General features: G+C 42.2%; 1 long non-coding RNA gene across 1 annotated transcript; it reads right to left on the bottom strand.

Moving 5' to 3' along the window:
- Nucleotides 1–448: 448 nt before the first annotated feature.
- On the bottom strand, nt 449–2,275 carry LOC308076723. Its single transcript, XR_013932322.1, has 4 exons — nt 2,172–2,275; nt 1,761–1,858; nt 962–1,057; nt 449–586 (listed from the first exon to the last, which is right to left on the bottom strand). It is a non-coding gene; the product is annotated as an uncharacterized lncRNA (long non-coding RNA).
- Between the last annotated feature and the right edge of the window lie 18,291 nt (nt 2,276–20,566).

Genomic DNA, 20,566 nt, shown 5'->3' with positions numbered 1-20,566 from the left:
TTTAAGTACATACTATAAGTTTATATTCTTTTTCAATTAGTATAATTTAAGAACGAGAGCTTACTTTAAACTACAGCGTATCTCTTCTCCGACGTCACGTCATTGGCGGTGACCGTGTTGCCGGTCTGGTGTATAATCATAGACTTTCATCTCATGTGATTAACCACTTGAACCCTGGCATCCCTATCCTGGGGGGAAGATGACCTGAAAATAGCAGATCTGCAAACTCAACGCGATGCAACGCGTTGTGAGCTTGTAGATCGGCTAGAATACGTTGTAAGCTTGCATTATCGGCAATTTTTTGTGAAGGGGGAAAAAGAGCTGACCAAGTACAGAGCCGACCCTGATCAACTAAGTATTAGTTTAAAAGGTATAGAGGGTTTAAGTGGTTAATGGACACCTACACACGCACCCACACCCACACCCCCACACACACCACTAACCTGTTCTTCTTTATTGCTGATAACCACCAGATCGGCTTCTGTCTCCAGACATCGTTCTCTACTCTTCTCCCAACTGTTTTGTTCAGTAGATTTGTTATAACAGCTGTCTCCAAACTGCTTCCATCCACTGGGACACGATTTGTCTAAACAGTTGCAGTGATGGATTTTCATTGCACTGATTAAATTTCAACACAACAAATAGTTATAATAGCAGTAAAATATAAAACTTGTCTAAGAACCCTACGATAAAGACTCCATCTTTAAAACATTAAACTTTTATATGTTAGATAAATAGAGAAAGAGAGAGAGAGGGAGAGAGAGAGAGAGAGTTGTAATAGCAGGTATATTTAATGTATGTCTACATTACAGAAAACTGCCATTTTACTGCCAAAACAAAAATATGTCCTTCTCACATTATGGTCCTATGACATCATAAACCAGCAATGATGTAGTTTTTACCACTACTGTATATCCCTTACAATAATTAAAATATCAATAATACACAAATTAATTCTCACTTTTAAGCTGGTTTGCTTGACTCTCTCTCTCCAGGGTGAGGTTGTTGTTGGTCTCTGACAAGGTCAGGTTGTTCTTGACTAGAGAATCTGGAGAATCTGCAAAAGGCAAAAATGCTCATATAATGTTGATGATAAGCGCCATTGTTAGCTCAAGCATCTATGTCGAGCAAGACCAAAAACAAGACCTTTCAAATAGGCATAGTCAGACCAGAAGGATTCAGGGAACACAACGGGTAGGTAGTGGCCTGGCGGGTTGGAGGCTCACAAACGGGGAGCGTTTTATTTTGTTCGATTAATTTAAACTGCTGTTTGTGTTATGAGTACATGCACACTGAGCGGGATTATAACAAGCCTATGAAGCGAAGTCGTTATTTTTATCTTTTTTACGTAACACGTAAAATCATCAACCTGCTTAAATGGAGGCATCAGCAAAATAGAAGTTTGATGTGAAATAATCACAACTCATTTTCGTGACATCGTCGATGGGGAATCCAAGCTAATAGAAACGGCAGGCTTTCTATTTCTGGAAAGTTTGCATGCTACTGTATAATGGAAGATTATGGAAAATAGAGGAAAACTTAGTATCCAAGTATCCAACAATGGTACCATATTATAATGAGCATTAGTGAGGACCAATTATATGAAGATGAAATTGACTTGAGAGAGAAGCAAAGAGAGAGCAAAGCAAGAGATCAGGGGAATAAATATCCAGGAATGAATGTCCGAGGGCTGGGGAATGTGGTCAGAGGAGCAGACTGTTACACGATGTGATAGTTCTTCTGTGCCATGGAATACTCACTTTTAATGGCTGTGATGATAGCCACCCCAACCAGCAGAAACATCCCGCACACACAGCAGCAGCAGCAGCAACTCTTTTTAGCATTTTAGAGCACTGTCCTGTAACGTAAAGTACAGCTACTAGGTGTGTAGTGACTGAGAGAAAAACAAGAGGAGTCTAAAATCCCCGCTAGCTACACCTGCAGGCCACAGTGCTTTGAACTGTGTTTGCAAACATATGCTGTAAAAAATATGTAAAATATATCCTACTTTGAACATTCCCTCAAAAACAATACTTTAACACATCAAAGCAATAATTCTTTGTACACTTGTTACACTTGAAATCAAAATATTTTCCTGAAGGAAAGACAATGCATTGTTTTTGTACCACTTTGAAAAAGAGAAAACACCTTGACAACCTTATCAAACTCACCCTTGGTCTTTCCTACAGACAGTACAGGGATGACCACCCTCTCCTCGGTGTCCCCCCTCTGTCCTCCGTCTCCATTCCTCTGTCCCACCGTATTTGTCATGTCTGGCAGGACATAAATATCTTTAGACATCAAGGATGAGAGGCTTGTAAAGTAGCTATTGACTACAAATAGACCTATCACAATAACTACATGATTACTAGATAGCTCAAATTGAACTGAAGTTAACTGAACGTCACTCCACTGCATCAAGTTACAATGGTAGATGAGGCAGTGTGACTGGGGCTAGAGTTGGGGACATGCACATAGGACCCAACCAGTGCCCAGTGGTGGAAAAAGTACTCAAATTCTTTACTTAAAGTAGAATTTTGGACTAAGGTTTTCTTACCTTTTCTACAGTATGACGTTATGATATCTTAGGATGAATGGTACACTAGAAAAATGTCATAACTCCATCCCGGGTCCGCCACAGCTTAAAACGTGCGCCAATAGGCCTTGCGCTAGATCGCGTATTTTAATAGCTTTCTTTTTGTGAGATCTGACGTTCATAGTGACAGAGCACTATGCAAACAAAAACTAAGTCTCGCTAGACGAGATTGAAATCTCGAGATTTCGATCTCGTCTAGCGAGACTTCTGTTTTTTTTATTTTTTTTTACCATGTTCTGTCACTATGAACGTCAGATCTCATAAAAAAAAAAGCTATTAAAATACGCGATCTATAGCGCCTATTGGCGCACGTTTTAAGCTGTGGCGGACCCGGGATGGAGTTATGACATTTTTCTACTGTAACATTCATCCTAAGATATAACGTCATAGAAAAGGTAAGAAAACCTTAGTCCAACATTCTCCTTTAAGTAAAAGTACCAATACTGCAATATAGAAATACTCTGTTACAAGTAAAAGTCTAGAATTAAGAATTAATAAATATCTGTAGACATCAAAGATGATGAGAGGTGTTGGAAGTTGGTAAAAGTATGCGATTAATGTTGACACTAACATATTTATCTGTAACGTTTTCGTTTTTACAAGGTTGTCTTCTTCTTTCGTGTATCATCCTCAAATGTCCAACTCAGTAACGAGTAGCCACGCCCTTGTCTCTGGTCCCAGTTGGAAGAGGCCAGCCTCCGAAGGTGGTCGATACAGGGGGCAGGTGTTAATAATGTGTTCGGCAGACTGCTCAGGCTCGCCACACTCGCATGCTGCACTGTCTGTCAAGCCCCACTTCTTCATAGCTGATTTGAAGCAGCCGACTCCAGTGCGTAGGCGGTTCAGTAGGGTCCATTGCCGGCGTGGTAGGTCCGCTCCTTCAACACCACCTCCCGGGTCCCAGATGTAACTGTGGATACGGGAGGGCCCAGCAGACTCCCACTCCAGCCTCCAGGATGCTGCCATCCATGCATTTGTGGACAAGTCCTCCGGGATGGAGCGGAGCATCTCTTGTGCCGCCTTGTTGTAAGGGTGGCGGGACTTGAGTCTGTTTGGAGGCTCTATTTCCACAGTAGTGTTGTGCAGGATGTGCCAGTCATGTATTTGGGCTTTCCTTGCTAGCTTAATGGTTGCAGCCTCTCGTCGGAGGCCGGCCGGAGCAATTCCTGCAAGGACTGGCAGATAGGACACAGGAGTGGGCTTCAGGCAGCCTGTTATGATTCGGAGGGAGGTGTTGATTATGGTGTCTACCTTTTTGACATGTGGACTCCTACACCAGGCTGGGGCACAGTATTCAGCTACCGAGAAGACCAGGGCTTGGGTGGAAATTCTTAGCGTATTGACGGAAGCTCCCCAGGTCGTACCAGCGAGACGTCGGATGAGTGAGACCCTTGATGTTACCTTGGCCCTCACGTCTTCTAGATGTTGATTAAAGGACAGTGTTCTATCCAGACGTACCCCGAGGTATTTTGGGGCTTGTTGGCACTCTAGGCGCTTGTTGTCGACAAACACGTTAATTTCCCTTTTGGCTTCCCTGTTGTTGAGGTGGTATGCCGCCGACACCGTCTTGCCTGTGCTGAGCTGTAGGCGCCACCTGCGGAGGTAGGCAACCAAGATGCCCATGTCCTGGTTGAGACCATCTTCCATTGCCTTCCAGGTTGGTCGTCGTAGCATAATGGCCAGGTCATCTGCATACCCATACTTCCCCGATGTTGTCTCCGGTAGGTCGTAGATGTATATGTTAAACAGCATCGGGGCAAGGACAGAGCCCTGAGGGACGCCATTTCTCAACCTTCTGAGCCTGCTTCGCTGACCATCGCTGGTCCGTAGGATGAAGCTGCGGTTTGACAGCATCTCCATAATGAAGTTCACCATTTGGCGATCTGGAATTGTCCTCAGAAGCTTTAGGTGGAGTCCACGGTGCCAGACGGTGTCATACGCGGCTGTCAGGTCCAGTAGCACAACCCCAGCTTTATCGTTGGCCTGGAAGCTGTCTTCAATGTCCTGCGTGAGCAGAGTCACCTGGTCCACTGTCGACCTGCCCCGACGGAAACCAGCCTGTTCCCTCGGGAGTTGTGGGTCCACCACTGACTCAATGCGGCTGTGGATCATCCTCTCCAGGATTTGAAATGGGACGCAGAGCAGCGAGATGGGTCTGTAGGCCTTGGGGTCTTCTGCAGGTTTGTTAGGCTTCAGCAGGGCTATGACAGACGCACGACGCCAGGTCTTGGGGAGCTTGGACCTCCGGAAGCAAGACGAGAGGAACGCACAGAGCCAGGCAGATGTAGTTGCACTGGTGGATCACAAACTCTGGGTGGATGTTATCATGTCCTGGTGACTTGCCTTGCTTCAGTTTGCTAATGGCCTCTCTGAGCTCAGCTGTTATGAAGTCTCCTGAAAGGTTCGCATTGGCACTAGCCGCCCTGGAAAGGGAAGAAACCTCTCGTGATGTCAGGCGGGCAAAGTTCTTGTCTGCTCCAGGGAACTGGCCGTTCTTGAGGAGCTGAGACGCGATGGCATCTGCCGTCACCGGACATGTGGGGGGAGTTGTTTTTCTACCGGTCAGCTGGTTGATGGTCTGCCACGCTTTGCGGCTGGAGTGGGTGAAATCGACTGACTCGATGGTTTCAGTCCATCTAGCCTTACGGGTGGCGTCCAGCTTCTGGAGAAGTGCCGATGCCGTCACATCCACCTCTTCCCTCGAGCTAGCCTGCTGATGATCGAGCAGGAGGTGGCAGCATTCTTCATCCCAACCCGGGATATAGCTCTCGTTGAATCCTCGTGGGATGGTTTTCTTTGCTGCCCTCAGTAGGACATTGCAGTAGGCAGTGTACGCACCATCCACATCAGGAAAATCCGGGTCCAGGAGACCGACTGTTCTTTTTTCGGTCTCTGCTGTGAATGACCGCCAGTTGGCCTTCCTAAAATTCCATCTCCTGACCGGTTTTCCCGCTACTGGCTGCACCAGTGAAGGGACCTGGATGATGGACGGTCGGTGGTGGGATCTGGGGAACCGGTCAATAACGCGCCTCTCTGGTGTGGGGTCAGTACTGCGACACATAGCGAAGGCCAAGTCGGGGTTGGTGTGGGTGTTCCATCTGGAAGAATGGAAGCTTGGGTGTTCTTTAGGGTCGTACAGGAGCAGGGCATCTGCGTTGGAGGCCCATTCACTCAGCGCCTCCCCATCTGCCGATGTGTGGCTGTATCCCCAGTCAGTATGCTGGCAGTTGAAGTCCCCGGCGTAGATGGCGGGTGCCAGGACCAGCGGGAGTGCCGACGCGGTCAACGGTGTTGGTGGAGGCTTGTAAACGTTGACCACGGATGTTTCCTGGATTTTGGTAACCAGCCACTCGACACTGGAGTCAGGCGAGGACCGGCCACCGTCCGTCCAGCTGATGTCAGCCCTCACAAAGGTTGCCAGACCATGCCGTCTACTGTAGATGGACCCAGCGAGATGGAACCCGGGCAGCCTGAGCTTTTCCTCATCCATACAGTGGGTCTCCTGAAGAAGGACAGCGGCTATTTTATTGGACTCGGCCAGTTGGTGTACGACCTCCAATTTGGCGGTGGTAAGGCCCTCTATATTGAGTTGGAGCACTGAAAGACCTTGGTGCTCGACAGTCGGGATGGACGCCCGTCCTGGCGTGGACCTGCATCTCCCCGGCTTCTTACGCCTCGGTCTTCCAGCTGGGTGATTGGTTGTCGACATTCGTTTCACAAGCTGGTCTTGCACCATTTCTTGTTACTTGCAGGGGAGGCCGCGTGGAGGCTGTCGTCTTCTCCCCCCTTACAAGGTTGTACTCTGACACAGCAAGAGGAGCTTACTAATGCATTGCTACACACCCGGTTACAACACAGCGTACGTTCAAGGTATCTGAGATTAAACTAGAAAAAGTGCTCCTCGGAGCACAGGTCTCCGCCAGGTCAGGTAAGTTATTGTGGCCTCCTGGTGGCGCTATAATAGGCCAATGTGAAAAGGGTGGCATTTCTTCCTCGGCCTAGTGGGAATGTGCGTGCAAATTTTCACGGAAATCGCACAGCGCGTTCATGATTTCAGACATTTTGTTCAAAACTGACCAATCCTGCAAACTTTGGAAGTCAACCTTAGTCAATCAGGATGGAATATGAAATATCGGACAGATGCGTCTTGATCACATGACTATAGAGATACTGTGTACCGATTTGCGTGATGTTTGGATAAAATCTGAAGGATTAATATCCAAAAATGTATTTGACATAAGTCGGCCTCCTGGTGGCGCTGTAAAAAGCAGATGTGAAAAATGCAGTGCAGATGTTTTTCCTTGGCCTCTAGGGAGTAGGCGTGCAAAGTTTCACGCAGATCGGTGCAGTTATAGTTAAAAATGCAAATCGGCCTGTTATAGCGCCACCATGAGGCTGATGTGAAAAGTTTTAAGTGCCATTTCTTCCTCGGCCTAGTGGGAATGTGCGTGTGCAATTTTATGGAAATAGCAAGCTGCGTTCATGATTTGAGGCAGTTTGTTCAAAACGGACCAATCCTGCAAACTTTGGATGGTAACCTTAGCCAATGAGGATGGAATATGGGAAATCGGACAGATCAGGGTTGATCACATGACTATAGAGATACTGTGTACCGATTTGCATGAGGTTTGGTTAAAAACTGTACGAGTAATGGGAAAAAATGGGTTTTGCACAAATCGGCCTCCTGGTGGCGCTATAACAGGCCCATGTGAAAAATTTGAGGCAGAGGTTCTGAATTGGCATCCAGGGAGTGTGTGTGCACAGTTTCGCAGCGACCGGGCCAACGGTGCCGGAGATTTGGTGCTAACACACAGACAGGACACACGGACGGACGGACGGACACACGGACGGACGGACGGACAGGGGCGAAAACATACTCTCTCGCCATGCCGACAATAAGTTATGATGCTCACCTAAAAGAATGAGGAGCTATCTGATACACGTCTTACCTCGATAACAACAGTTGGAGAAAACACATGACTTGACGCTTGACTTCCTGATATCATCATCGGAGAGCCTCTGATTTAAATAAATAAATAAATGTTGCGGTTGAGTGAGGACTGAGGATACGACCTTTCACCTACTAGTCATGCCTTTCACTGTAAAATTGAGAGTACAGATGTCCTGACGTCACTCGCTCATCCCCTGGGTCTTGGAAAAAACGTGGAACGCAGGGAACAAGTTTTTTTATTTTATTGATTTAATACTTTATTTAGAAGTTTGCAGAGAAAAAGCACATGATGGAAGTGCAGTTCACAATACAAGGTCAACTACTGTAAATAGGATTAAAAAATAACCAGAAAAGCCGCAATGGCTTGTTTCAAATGGGGTCATCACGTACTCAATTCATGGAGACATTAAATGACAGACAGATAAACACTACTATGCAGAACATCATATAAACAGTTTAAAAGTAAGAAAAACTAAACACTATGTACAGTAAACAGTTCGAGGGGGGGGGGGGGGGCACTAGGCAATGACTTTTACAGGGGACAGTACTGTAGCCTCCTGAAGGTGTTCCTTTAGGGCAGTTTTGAAAGAGAGTAGGGCTTTACACTCCTTCACTACTTTTGGTAGGGCATTCCACATTTTTGTTGCAGAGCAGGAGAACGAATTCAACCCCTTGTTTGTGCCAAATCTGGGTTGGACGTGATCAGTGGAGCTAACTCTGGTGTTGTGATTGTGGACTTCAAGCCCATTGCAAGTTGCTGTACTCTGTCCTCAACCCTGAGCCATCTGACCCTAGCAAAATTAGCTGGGGTTAGATGAGTTGTATGTTTAAATCCAAGAAGTAGCCTTACCAGTTTGTTTTGGGATGTCTGGAGCCTTGTTTTTAAGGCCTTAGTGGTGTTGTGGTACCATGAGGAGCATGCATAGTCGAAGTGACCTTGGATGAGGGCCCCTGTAAGAATCCTCAAAGCATCAAAATGTACTTAAAGTACCAAAAGTAAAAGCACTCATTATGCATCATTTCACGTTTTCAAATGTATAAAATGTATACAAATCTTTTGAAAATAGCAGATCTACAAGCTACAATCTTGTAGATCTGCTATTTTCAAATGGCCGAAATGTATGTATGCTGAAGTGATTAATGTATGTTTAGTAATGATAATCAAAATCTACAAAGTAACTAGTAACTAAAGTTTTCAATTATTTTTTGTGGAGTAAAAATACAATATTTGCCTGTGAGATGTAGTGGAGTAGAAGTACTAATAATTGGATATATTCTATTACGTTATCGTTCATCCACCATGATGCCGGGTCAACTTGTGCTCCTTTCTTGGACATTGTGTTTATTATGTGGATAATTATTTTTGTCAGCCAACTAGATTTGCAGACTTCAGCCAAGTAATAGGCTACTTGGGTTAGCTAATACGTGCACCAGCACGTTATAGGATTTACACTTTGTGGATGTAAAGAATGTCTGAACTAATAACCCTCAGACATGGCCATCAGTTGAGTTCGAGAACATTTCCGTTTACCTGATAGAGAGTCCTGGTAGTACTTAAATTTACTTAATTCATTAAAATCTTGTAATATTTAATGGTACATCATTATCAGACTTCATTTTATCCTTCGACTTCTTGTTTATGCCCAAAATGACTGGATATACAGGTTTTGTAGCGATTTGTAGCAAGTGTATAAATATTAGACCTTAATTGTTGAATGTGTAAGCGTATTCTAATCATGTATTAGCGGAGGCTTCTTTACTTTACTTAAAAACATTTTTTAACATTTTGGAAAAAAATGCCAATTTAATATTAATTATGTTTTGTAATAATCTACAAAGTAACTAAAGTTTTCAAATAATTGTAGTAGAGTAAAAAGTACAATATTTGCGTCTGAAATGTAGTGGAGTAGAAGTAAAAGTATAGAAAATTGTCCAGTAAAGAAAAAATACCTCAACATTGTTCTAAAGTACAGTACTTGAGTACATGTAGGCCTACCTAGTTACTTTCCACCACAATAGTTTTGCAATGACATTGCAGCTCAACTAATCATATCTTCTTTGATGTTATCCACTGCTGCACTTCAACAACTACCCAACTATGACAAGTATAGCATAATAATACACTTTATTGCCAGTGTTATACTGTATATATATATATTTCATCCCCCAAGTCTCCTTCAAATTGCAATACTTACATGTCAGTGTGTCCACTAGATGGGGCTGTGTACCTCCTGACCAATGCAGATAACCAACAGCAGTGTCATCATAGCATGACATGTGAGTAAGCGCTCAGATATTATATTTGTTTTAATATCCACATATTTAGTACGAGACATCTTTAAAAAAATGCAACACTATGAGAGAGTGAGAGATGTTTCCTGTGACAAGCAACAGGAATTTCTGCATTGATCTTCTACTGCCAAAGTATTCAATCAATCAATCAATCAATCAATCAATCAAAGTTTCTAAACCTGAGGCCGATTCTACAAATGCCTTCTAAATCAGTAGTTTTCAAACTTTTTCATGCCACAAGGACCCCCAAAATTATATACATTGCCCCCCCCGCACCCCCATCTGAAAATGTTTTGTGCCAGGGACCCCCAGAAGAGAAGATTTGTGTGAAAAAAACTACATTATTTTATTAATTAATTCAAATTAATTAGTTCAATTTGTTCAAAAATAGCAGATGTACAAGCTACTGTGAGATCTTGCTTGTAGATCTGATATTTTTGAATAGCCAACGCAAAATTCTAAAATGACACAGATGCTTTCCTGGTTTTAATGGGTTAAACATCAGAATTTGTATAGGCCTAATGGAATTTCTACTAAAAACAAAAGAAAGGGAAATAAACGGTTCTCTCAGTCTCTACTTCTGGACTCTAATCCTTGTTTTTACTGCAGAGCAGAGAATAGCTGAGGGGTTGATGAAGCGACATGGAGGGTTTCTCCTCATGACATTAAAACCAGTAGTAATGAATTGACCTCAGTGTTCACACTCCAGTAATTGCTGCCTGGGCATAGATGTAGAGACAGACCGAGGCAGGCCTCCCCTATCAATGTCTACTGACTCCTATTGGGCTTCTGTTTCTTCACAAAACCCTTTGAAGTTACACCGTTGCTCAGTGGTGGAAAGTAACTAAGTACATGTACTCAAGTACTGTACTTAAGTTCAATGTTGAGGTATTTGTTTTTACTTTATTGGAGTATTTGCAAATTTCAATACTTTTACTTCTACTCCACTACATCTCAGAGGCAAATATTGTACTTTTTACTCCACTACAATTATTTGAAAACTTTTGTTACGTGTTACTTTGTAGATTTGAATTATTATTAAAAAACATACATTAACCACTTCAGCCTTATTTCAAATTTGGCTATTTGAAAATAGCCGATCCACAAGCTCACAACGCGCCGCGATGCGAGCTTGTAGATCTGCTATTTTCAAAAGATGTTAATACATTTTATACTTGTGAACTTCTGAATAATGAGTACTTTTTACTTTTGGTACTTTAAGTATATTTTTCTGCAAATACTTTTGTACTTTTACTCAAGTAAATTCTTATTACCGGACTTTTACTTGTAACAGAGTGTTTCTACATTGCAGTATTGATACTTTCACTGAAGTAAAAACAATGTAGTACTTTTTCAACCACTGCCGTTGCTAAGTAACCTTTCCTGCTTGCTGTGTGTGTGTGTGTGTGTGTGTGTGTGTGTGTGTGTGTGTGTGTGTGTGTGTGTGTGTGTGTGTGTGTGCGCGTGTGCGTGTGTGCACTGTGTCCTAAACGAGCAAGTGAAGCCATTTCTCTTGACCCTCCTATAAGAAGAACGTTAGGCAATCTTCTTTCTATTCATTCGCTGAAGCAAGGAGCTGCAGGCCATGATTTATTGAATGTATAATTGCCACTTCTATTTAAGCCGAATAAATGAATCTGTGAAAGTGCAGGGTCAATACACTTGACAAAAAGAAGAAGGGAGCGGCTTTTGCTTATAGAATTTTAGCTGACGTTTCTCTCTGGTTTTCGTCCAACAAGGAAGGACAGACACCCTGATTTCCTCAAAATACTTGAGACTAGAGATTAGATATGGATGTTCTGTACTCAGTGCCCTACATGCTCTTCTGTTGTGATATTACCAGGCCATTAACAAGGAAATGAACTCAAAGCCCCCACTGAGTAAGAAACTGTATGTAAAATATTCTGTGTTTATTAGGTGCACACTGCACATGCATGGGAAAGTGAGCTTTTTACTTAAGTAAAAGTATCAATACTGCAATGTAGAAGTACTCTGTTACAAGTTAAAGTCCGGAATTCAAAATTGACTTTAGCAAAAGTACAAAAGTGTTGGTATGAAAATGTACTTACAGTACCAAAAGTACTAAAATGTTTGAATATAGCAGATCTACAAGCTCACAACGCGTCGCATCACGCCGCGTACTTCATGCAGACGTTTGGTGGCTCAGTCGGGGCAACGTGCTGCAGCGTTTTCTGGATTTACTGCCAGAGATCATCATTTTTCTGAAGTCGAGGGACGAGGAGTATGAGCAGATCATTGATGTGTGACGATGCTTGGTTATTGGACTTAGGTTTTCTTACGGACCTGACAGCAAAACTAAACAACATTAACCGAGAATTGCAAGGGAAGGACAGAGGCATTGGTCAAATGATCAGTTCAGTCAACGGATTCAAAAGGATGCTCGATTGGTGGAGCTCTCAGATAAAATGTGCAAGGCTGACACACTTCGCAAATCTTGAGAAGGTGTCACAGACAACCTCACAGACAACTGCTTTTCATCCCGAACAATTCTGTGCCCAATTGAACAAACTGAAATCAGAATTTGGCCGTAGATTTGTTGAGGTACAAGGCATGAGTTAAGTAGCTGCTTTTGTATCAAACCCTTTCCTCAGTATTGACATTGAACAGCTGTCAGTTAAAATGCAGGATGTGTTTGCATTAACTACAGGTGTTGAAATGGAGATTTTTGAACTACTAACTGACTACCAACTGGAGGGCAGAGCTAGAAACCTGGTCACTTGTGAAGTATCCCCTGATTGTGTCTTGTGCACTTAAGCTGCATGCCTACTTGAAAATAATAAAATCCAAGTTTAGAACTCGTATGACTGACTCACATCTTAATGACTGCCTCAGACTGGCATTCACTAAGTATCAACCAGATTTCAAAAGGCTTGCAGATAATGTGCAGTCACAGAAGTCTCATTAAAGGTGGGCTGATCCTGAGAGTATTGTATCTGTCACCATATCATGCAAATATATGGTCATGGATGCATTTTTGTCATTTGAACAGAATATCTGTAAATGTGAAAATTCTGAGAAATTGAGAACTGAGAAACTAAATATTGTGCATTGAAGAGAAGAAATCTGTAAAAGCAATTTATTTCATGTCCTTTGTGTTTTGTTTTATTTAAAAATAACTCAACAAATAAGTGTATTTGTATTTTTGTCCTAATATTTATATTTCTAATACGTTTTTCTTAATATTTAGGCATTTATTATATAACTATCATCTTTATTCTTATTTAAACTACTAGTCTTTGTGTGGATGTATGCACATGCATTGAGCCTGTCAGAAATTGCAATCGTGACAAGTGTTTTTTTTAAACATATTTTTGTGGTAGATCACGGCTTACAATTGGAAATAAAATGTGCTCTTGGGCTTGAAAAGGTTGGTTACCACTGCATTATAGAGTACTGAAGTCCTGACGTCACTCATCCATCCCCTGGTTCGTAAAGTAATTTCGCTATGGAGAATAACATTGGGTCATCTTAGAATCGTCTCATATAAGAATTGTGGTCCAAAAATAAACAAACTGTCTCGGTGATATTGTCAGGGAGGAGGCTCTGTATCGTTTATGATAGTCAGTCACTCATATTTGAAACAGTCTTAACTAATTTGTCGGAAGTAACATTAGCGTTTTTTCACCGTCAGTTGATGGTTCATATATTTAATCTATTATATTTTCAATCTGTGAAGGATGTGTAACACTGGTACACTTGTAGATCTGCTATTATCAAAAGATTTTTATACATTTGAAAACTTGTGAAACGGGACATTCTGCATAATGAGTACTTTCTACTTTTGGTCATTTTTAGGTACATTTTGATACCAACACTTTTGTACTTTGACTCAAGTAAAATTTGAATTCCGCACTGCAGTATTGATAGTTTTACTTTATATTTGAGTACTTTTTTTCCACCACTGCCTGTATGTATGGTTTAGAAGTGATCCATTGCTCATGCCAGTGTTACCGGGCCTGTAGCAAAACCGATATATCGGTTATATATACCCGACAACAGCATGTCAGTATTCTACGTCAGTGTGACGTTAGCATGATACGTTGAACAGACGTTGAGAATTGGTTACTTACCAACACAACCTAAAATCAACCAGATATCAACGTCAGTTGACGTCAAATAAATACGTTAATATGACGTCAATATCAGTACGTCGTTCCGACGTTGGATTTTGGTTGACCAACGTCGCAACCTAAATTCAACTAAATACCAACGTCAAATGACGTCGCGTGCCAGCTGGGTAGAGGGGAATGAGGCTGAGGTAAAAAAACAAAACAAGATAAAATATAGCTACAAGCAGCAATAAGCGGGTTCGAGGGATAAGGCAGAGGAAGGAAGAGGCAGGCAGAGAGAGAGAGAGAGAGAGAGAGAGAGAGAGGGGGGGAGGGAGAGAGAGGTGAACCATGCATTAATTAACAAAGTCATGATTTTTGTTCAGTAAATTATATTTGGACTGGTTAAATTAGGGTTTTAACCAGGGACCTACAGACTTGCTGGTATACTGACTGAGCCATTGGATAGACAGAATTGGATTTCATGTGTGGTAAGTTATCATACAGCATGGATTGCTTATTATATATCTACAAGCTCATAACGCGTCACATTGTAGATCGGCTGTATGTGGTTACTGTAGGTGTTGTATTAATAATTAAACCTGCAAAGTAACAAGTAACTGAAGCTGTCATATGCTGTAATTGTAGTAGAGTATAAGTAACAGAAATCACACCCAGTGTGAAGTGGGCGGTGTGGTCACAGTGGTCATCACAGTGATGGAAGTTCACTTAAAGAAAAGTAATATTGTGGACCAACCATTGTACACCCCTAACTTAAAAGAAACCATAAATGTGTTTTTTTTAAGTGCATAGTCCTATTTATAGGGCTATGCACATGTGTCATGTTTCACTAGCCAATCACAGTCCTGAATAGACTGTGATTGGCCAATCACGGTGCAGGGTTAGGCGGGTACACTGGTGGCCAATCACAGCGCAGGATTGGGGGGGTGCAAATATCCAAACCTCACATATAGGGGCGGTTTCACCGCCCAAAAATGGAAAGTAAAGTAAAAGTACCTCAAAATTGTACTGTGCATTGTAAGCACTTGTATTGGTACTTGAGTAAATGTACATAGTTACTTTTCAGCACCATTGAGGAGCCAATCACTGACAGGCTAGGTATCACCAGGTGCACTGATTGCTAGAGTGCAGAGGGACATGGGTTGATATTAATGGTCTTAACTCAAAATGTATATATCACACAGCTTAGATTTTTTGATTAAATAGGAGTGTGATCTGTAGTGTAAAAGTTGCAAGTTCATCAAATGTCAATGTATATTGTTTCTTGTGTCTGGGTAGCTCAGTTGGAAGAGCTATTGACTCTGAACCGCAAGGTCATGGGATCGAATCCTGGCAAAAGCAACACAGTATATGAGTAATCTCGTTCCCTGGTGTAGAGCATTACAGGTATAGACTCATTTGTTTGTTAATGTTGCTACCCTTAAAATGGCCATGGCCAATAATGTTAGCCTGGTATCCAGCCTGCTTCGCTACGTTCGGCTGACTTTTTTTTCTCTCTTCGCTTCTCAGTCTGGAAAGCCTCCCATTGGAAGGTTTTGCAGAACTACACTGGAACTACATATGTTACGTTGGGCAACGTCGTATGTTATGTTGGGCAACGTCGTTGCTGATTGGATGTTGTTCAAACGAATGACGAATCACAACGATCACACTGTTTTTTTGGTCCCGCCCCGCACCACAGACCAATCAGAAGCCACGTTAGGTTTCGAAGCTTTTGGCATGTCCCGCCTCCCTTGGAGATAGGAGGCTTTCCAGACTGAGAAGCGAAGAGAGAAAAAAAAGTCAGCCGAACGTAGCGAAGCAGGCTGGATACCAGGCTACAATAATGTGGCATTGGGCGCTTAAAGTTAAATATAAAAAAAAACACATTATTTCAAAGAAAAAGACACCAGGCCACTAATGAGTTGTGACAGTTGTGATTGGTGGTGAGTGAGAGCAGGTGAGAGGGGTGGATCCAATCCATGGGAATAGGGGGAAGGTTGCTGACTAGATGACTCTTTTCTACACCCACCCTCACTAACCTTAACCTCAGTAAAACAACGACTTAACCTAATTTATTCAAATGATGATCACCTCAACACATTGTTGAGGACAGGGATCGAACCAGCGACCTATGAATTCACAGGCTGCCTCTCTTCTCATTGAGCTAGAGATATGGCCTCCCTGATGGTGTCTGTTGATATCTATAGGTTTTCCCGTCCGTTATGAACCAAGCCTCTGTTTCACTAACTACTCTAGATCACTGGTTCACAAAACATTTACCAATAAAGTTTTTTTTTTGTCTCCTCGGAATGGAATCTAGTGAAAATAGTCGATCTACAAGCTCACGACGCGTTGCTATCTGAAAAGTTGTGAGATTGTAGATCGGCTATTTTCACAAGAAAGTATGTCATACATAAAAAACAACTACTCTCAAAAAAGCATTTCATGTAATTTTTTAAAAATTGCACATGTCTGAATTAACAGGGTCATGTTTTGTACAATGCAATATGAATGTAAACTGTAATGAGTGGGGTTTAAACCAGGGACCTTCGGAACAAGAGGCTAACACTTACTGATTGAGCTATTCAATCCACAGCCTTAGTCAGTGAAAAAGGAGAATCCAACAAAACAAAACAAAAGGGGGAATGAAGTACATCATACATTGAAAATAACTACTCTCAAATTTACAATTTCATGTTACATTTAACAATTGCACATTTATTCATTGATACAGTCATGTTGTGTGCAATGTAATTGAGATGAAGTCTGCATGAGGTGAGACTCGAACCGGCGACCCTGTGGTTGCAAGGCATATGGTTTACCAATCAGCCATCACTGCTCAATATGGCGGAAAATCTAAGGGCGGAGCTTACTGGTCAAAGTGATAGATGTGGTCCTCATTAGTCAAGGCACATGTGTAAGCAAGTTTCACGGCTGTCGGCCAAACGAGGCATGACTTTTGCCTGTTTAAAGTTTGCATTTTCAAAAAATTGCTATAGCGCCCCCCTTTGACTAATTGGAGTGAGATTGGTTTCAGTGATACTTGGAATGACCCTCTACATTACTGCAAAGTTTCAAACAAATGTGAGTCTGCATGTATGTGTTAGGGGCAAACTAATAACTTTTAAAGGGACTACACCAGGGGTGTCAAACTCATTTTGGGGTGAGGGCCAGATTGGTCAAATGGTGACTTGATGGGGGCCGGAACCAGTTGCGGACGCACATGCGCGCTCACACGCACTCAGACACTGCTACTAACTATGCATATCACTTTTTTAAAAAATGTATTAAGAAGAATAGCTACTTTAATTATTGACATTAAAAACAAACAATGCAATTTGTAATATATAATAATAATAATAATAATAATAATGATAAGGGTATTAATAAAAGTGGTGTCCATTTCAGGGAGTCCCAATAGAAAATCCTATGGCCCGTGGACAACATACTGCCGGTGGACTCGGCACGGTCCATTTCCCATATTGGCTATGGAGCGTGGACACTAAGTCTCTGTAACGACTACATTTTCTCAATGGGGGGCAGCAGAGAGCCATGGTCTCGCCTACTACAGCCTGGTTGAGCTTCAAACAGCCTTGTACTGCCATGGTTGGTTCCCAAAGTGTGGTTCAGGGACCTCTGGGGGTCCCTGAGGGGTTTCCAAGGGGGTCCATGGCTGGTTCCCAAAGTGTGGTTTGGGGACCCCCGGGGTTTCCAGGGGATCCATGACTAGTTCGCAACAACATAGAGCAGCCATGGCTGGTTCCCAAAATGTGGTTCGGGGACCTCTGGGGGTCCCTGAGGGGTTTCCAAGGGGGTCCATGGCTGGCTCCGAAAGTGTGGTTTGGGGACCACCGGGGCTTCTAGGGGGTCCATGGCTGGTTCACCATAAGTGTAATAGTGTAATAAGTGTAATATTGTAAGAGGTGTAATAGTTTAATAGCGCAATAGGTGTAATAGTGTAATAGTTGTGATAGTGTAATAGTGTAATAAGTGTAATAGTATCATAGCACAATAAGTGTAATAGGTGTGATAGTGTGATAGTGTAATTGTGTAATAAGTGTAATAGTATAATAGCACAATAAATGTGATAGGTGTAAAAGTGTAACAGTGAAATATGTGTAATAGTGTCATATTGTGATATTGCATTAAGTGTAATAGTATAATAGTGTAATAGTGTAATATGTGTAATAGTGTAAGAGCGCAGTAATAGACCCTGGATTCTGGTGGAGCCTATTGCAGCCTGGTGCACCCTTGTCTAGCCTATTCCAGCCAGATCCAGCCTTGTATAGCCTAGTACAGCCATCCAACTACCCCCTCTCCTTTTCTATTCCCAGTTGGGAAGGCTAGACTGGGCTGGACTTGGGTGTGCTGGGGAATGCTGTGCTCTGGTGGGCTGTATTGGGCCCTGGTGGGCTGTGCTGGGCTCTGTTAGGCTGTACGGGGCAGTGCTGCACTATAGAGTAGAAATGTTCATGTAAAACTATTGGCCGTGGACACAAACTCATGTAAAACTATTGCCCGTGGACACAGTGGTTAATCTCAAGTGCAAAGGGGCTACAGGGCTGAAAAGAGCCTAGTACAGCCTAATAGAGCCTATTAGAGTCTAGTAAGTCCTAGAACACCCTAGTTTAGCCTATTCCAGCCAGACCCAGCCCTGTATAACCTAGTACAGTCATCTTACTACCCCCATACCCTAATGTAAAAAGAAAGCCACAGCCAGACTGTACCATGATGATTACATTAAACTTGTTAAAAGTGTCAGGGCAAGTCCACTGTACCAGGAACAGAGAGGCTGTCAAATGCCCATATTATAATCTGCCATGAACGCATGTCAACATTCAAACACATGTAGGCCTAACTTTAAATCAACATAAGTGTTAGTTTTCTTATAAAGTGCTTCTAAGTCGCTCCAGTTTGTTTGTGTCGACAACAACCGTGTTGTTTGTGGTGTTTAATTAATCCACAGAGAAAATCTCTCGCAAGCCACGTTGCTGCCGCAGCGGACCAGCGGTTCTTGTATTCCTGACACTGTATTTGTTTTTACTGAGGATAAGGTTAGAAATAAGTTTAGGGTTAGCCATATTATTAGTTTTACTGAGGTTACGTTTAGGAATAAGGTTAGGTTTTAGGCATAGTTTAATGAGGTTACGTTTATCGGATTTCCTGGGGTGACTGTTTTGGGGCGAGAGTTTTGGTTTTCGTCTGTAGTGGGCAACTGCGCATGCGTTCGCAATAATGCTATCAGGATCAGATAATTTGATATTATTATCAGATATGAGTTTATATTTTGTAATTTTATAATTATAAGTATATTGGGTTTAGTTCCAAAGAAGTTTTACTCTGGGAAGGTGAAATCAGACTCCTCCATTCATTGCACTGACCCAAGTTTATATATTTGTAGGCCAAAGACATTTTGTAATGGTCAAGGTTTCTTTATACCTGCCCTATGATCTCTCTCTCTCTCTCTCTCTCTCTCTCTCTCTCTCTCTCTCTCTCTCTCTCTCTCTCTCTCTCTCTCTCTCTCTCTCTCTCTCTCTCTCTCTCTCTCTCTCTCTCTCTCTCTCTCTCTCTCGGTAGGTGTGCCCTGGGATCTTTTGGCTATGCCAGGTGTACCTTGGCACCAAAAAGGTTAGGAAACACTGCCCTATAGGCTATTCTCCCACTGGGCTGGACTTGGGTGTACTGGAATGTAATGAACTGCTGGGCTCTGGTGGGCTGTATTGGGCTCTGGTGGGCTGTGCTGGGCTCTGTTAGGCTGTACGGGGCAGTACTGCACTATAGCCTAGAAATGTTCATGTAAAATTATTGGCGGTGGACACAAACTCATGTAAAACTATTGCCCGTGGACACAGTGGTTATATATATATATTATATATATATATATATATATATATATATATATATATATATATATATATATATATATATATATATATATATATATAATTTATCTAAAAGTCAGAGGTCACGTTGTGCACAAATATGATGTGGCATTCTGCCACTAATGAAAAAGAGATACAGGGGGCTAGCAGAGGAAGACATAATTATGTGAATACTTTGATTTGAGTGAGGTAGAAAATGAAACACATTGTATTTCTTTATCCTTTATTACTAGTACTATCATGTAAAATAGCTACTTTCATTATTGGTATTGCAGCCTTCAAGAAATTTTGTATGAGAGAAGCTATTTGTTTAAGAAGTGCCAATAAGAATAAACCATTTGATAATAGAATAATTCAATTCCTAATACAGTCTCTGCTATATTTTGTAAATGGCTACAAAACATTGTTTGAGGCAGGACAATAATTATTTTTATTTTATGTTCAATAATGAACAATGATCTAATATTCAGAAAATGCCTTACTAGACTCTAACAGGCTCTATTAGGCTGTACTAGGCTCTTGTCAGCCCTGTAGACCCTTTGCACTTGAGATTAACCAATGTGTCCACGGGCAATAGTTTTACATGAGTTTGTGTCCACCGGCAATAGTTTTACATGAACATTTCTAAGCTATAGTGCAGTATTGCCCCGTACAACCTAACAGAGCCCATCACAGCCCACCAGAGCCCAGCACAGCCCACCAGAGCCCAGCACAGCCCAGCACACCCAAGTCCAGCCCAGTGGGAGAATAGCCTATAGGGTATGTGGGTAGT

Source organism: Gymnoscopelus braueri, assembly GCF_963280865.1.
Source record: "Gymnoscopelus braueri genome assembly, chromosome: 21".
In the NCBI taxonomy this organism is placed as follows: Eukaryota; Metazoa; Chordata; class Actinopteri; order Myctophiformes; family Myctophidae; genus Gymnoscopelus; species Gymnoscopelus braueri.
The sequence above is the reverse complement of the archived record's forward strand: the minus strand, read 5'-3'. Positions and strand labels throughout refer to the sequence as shown.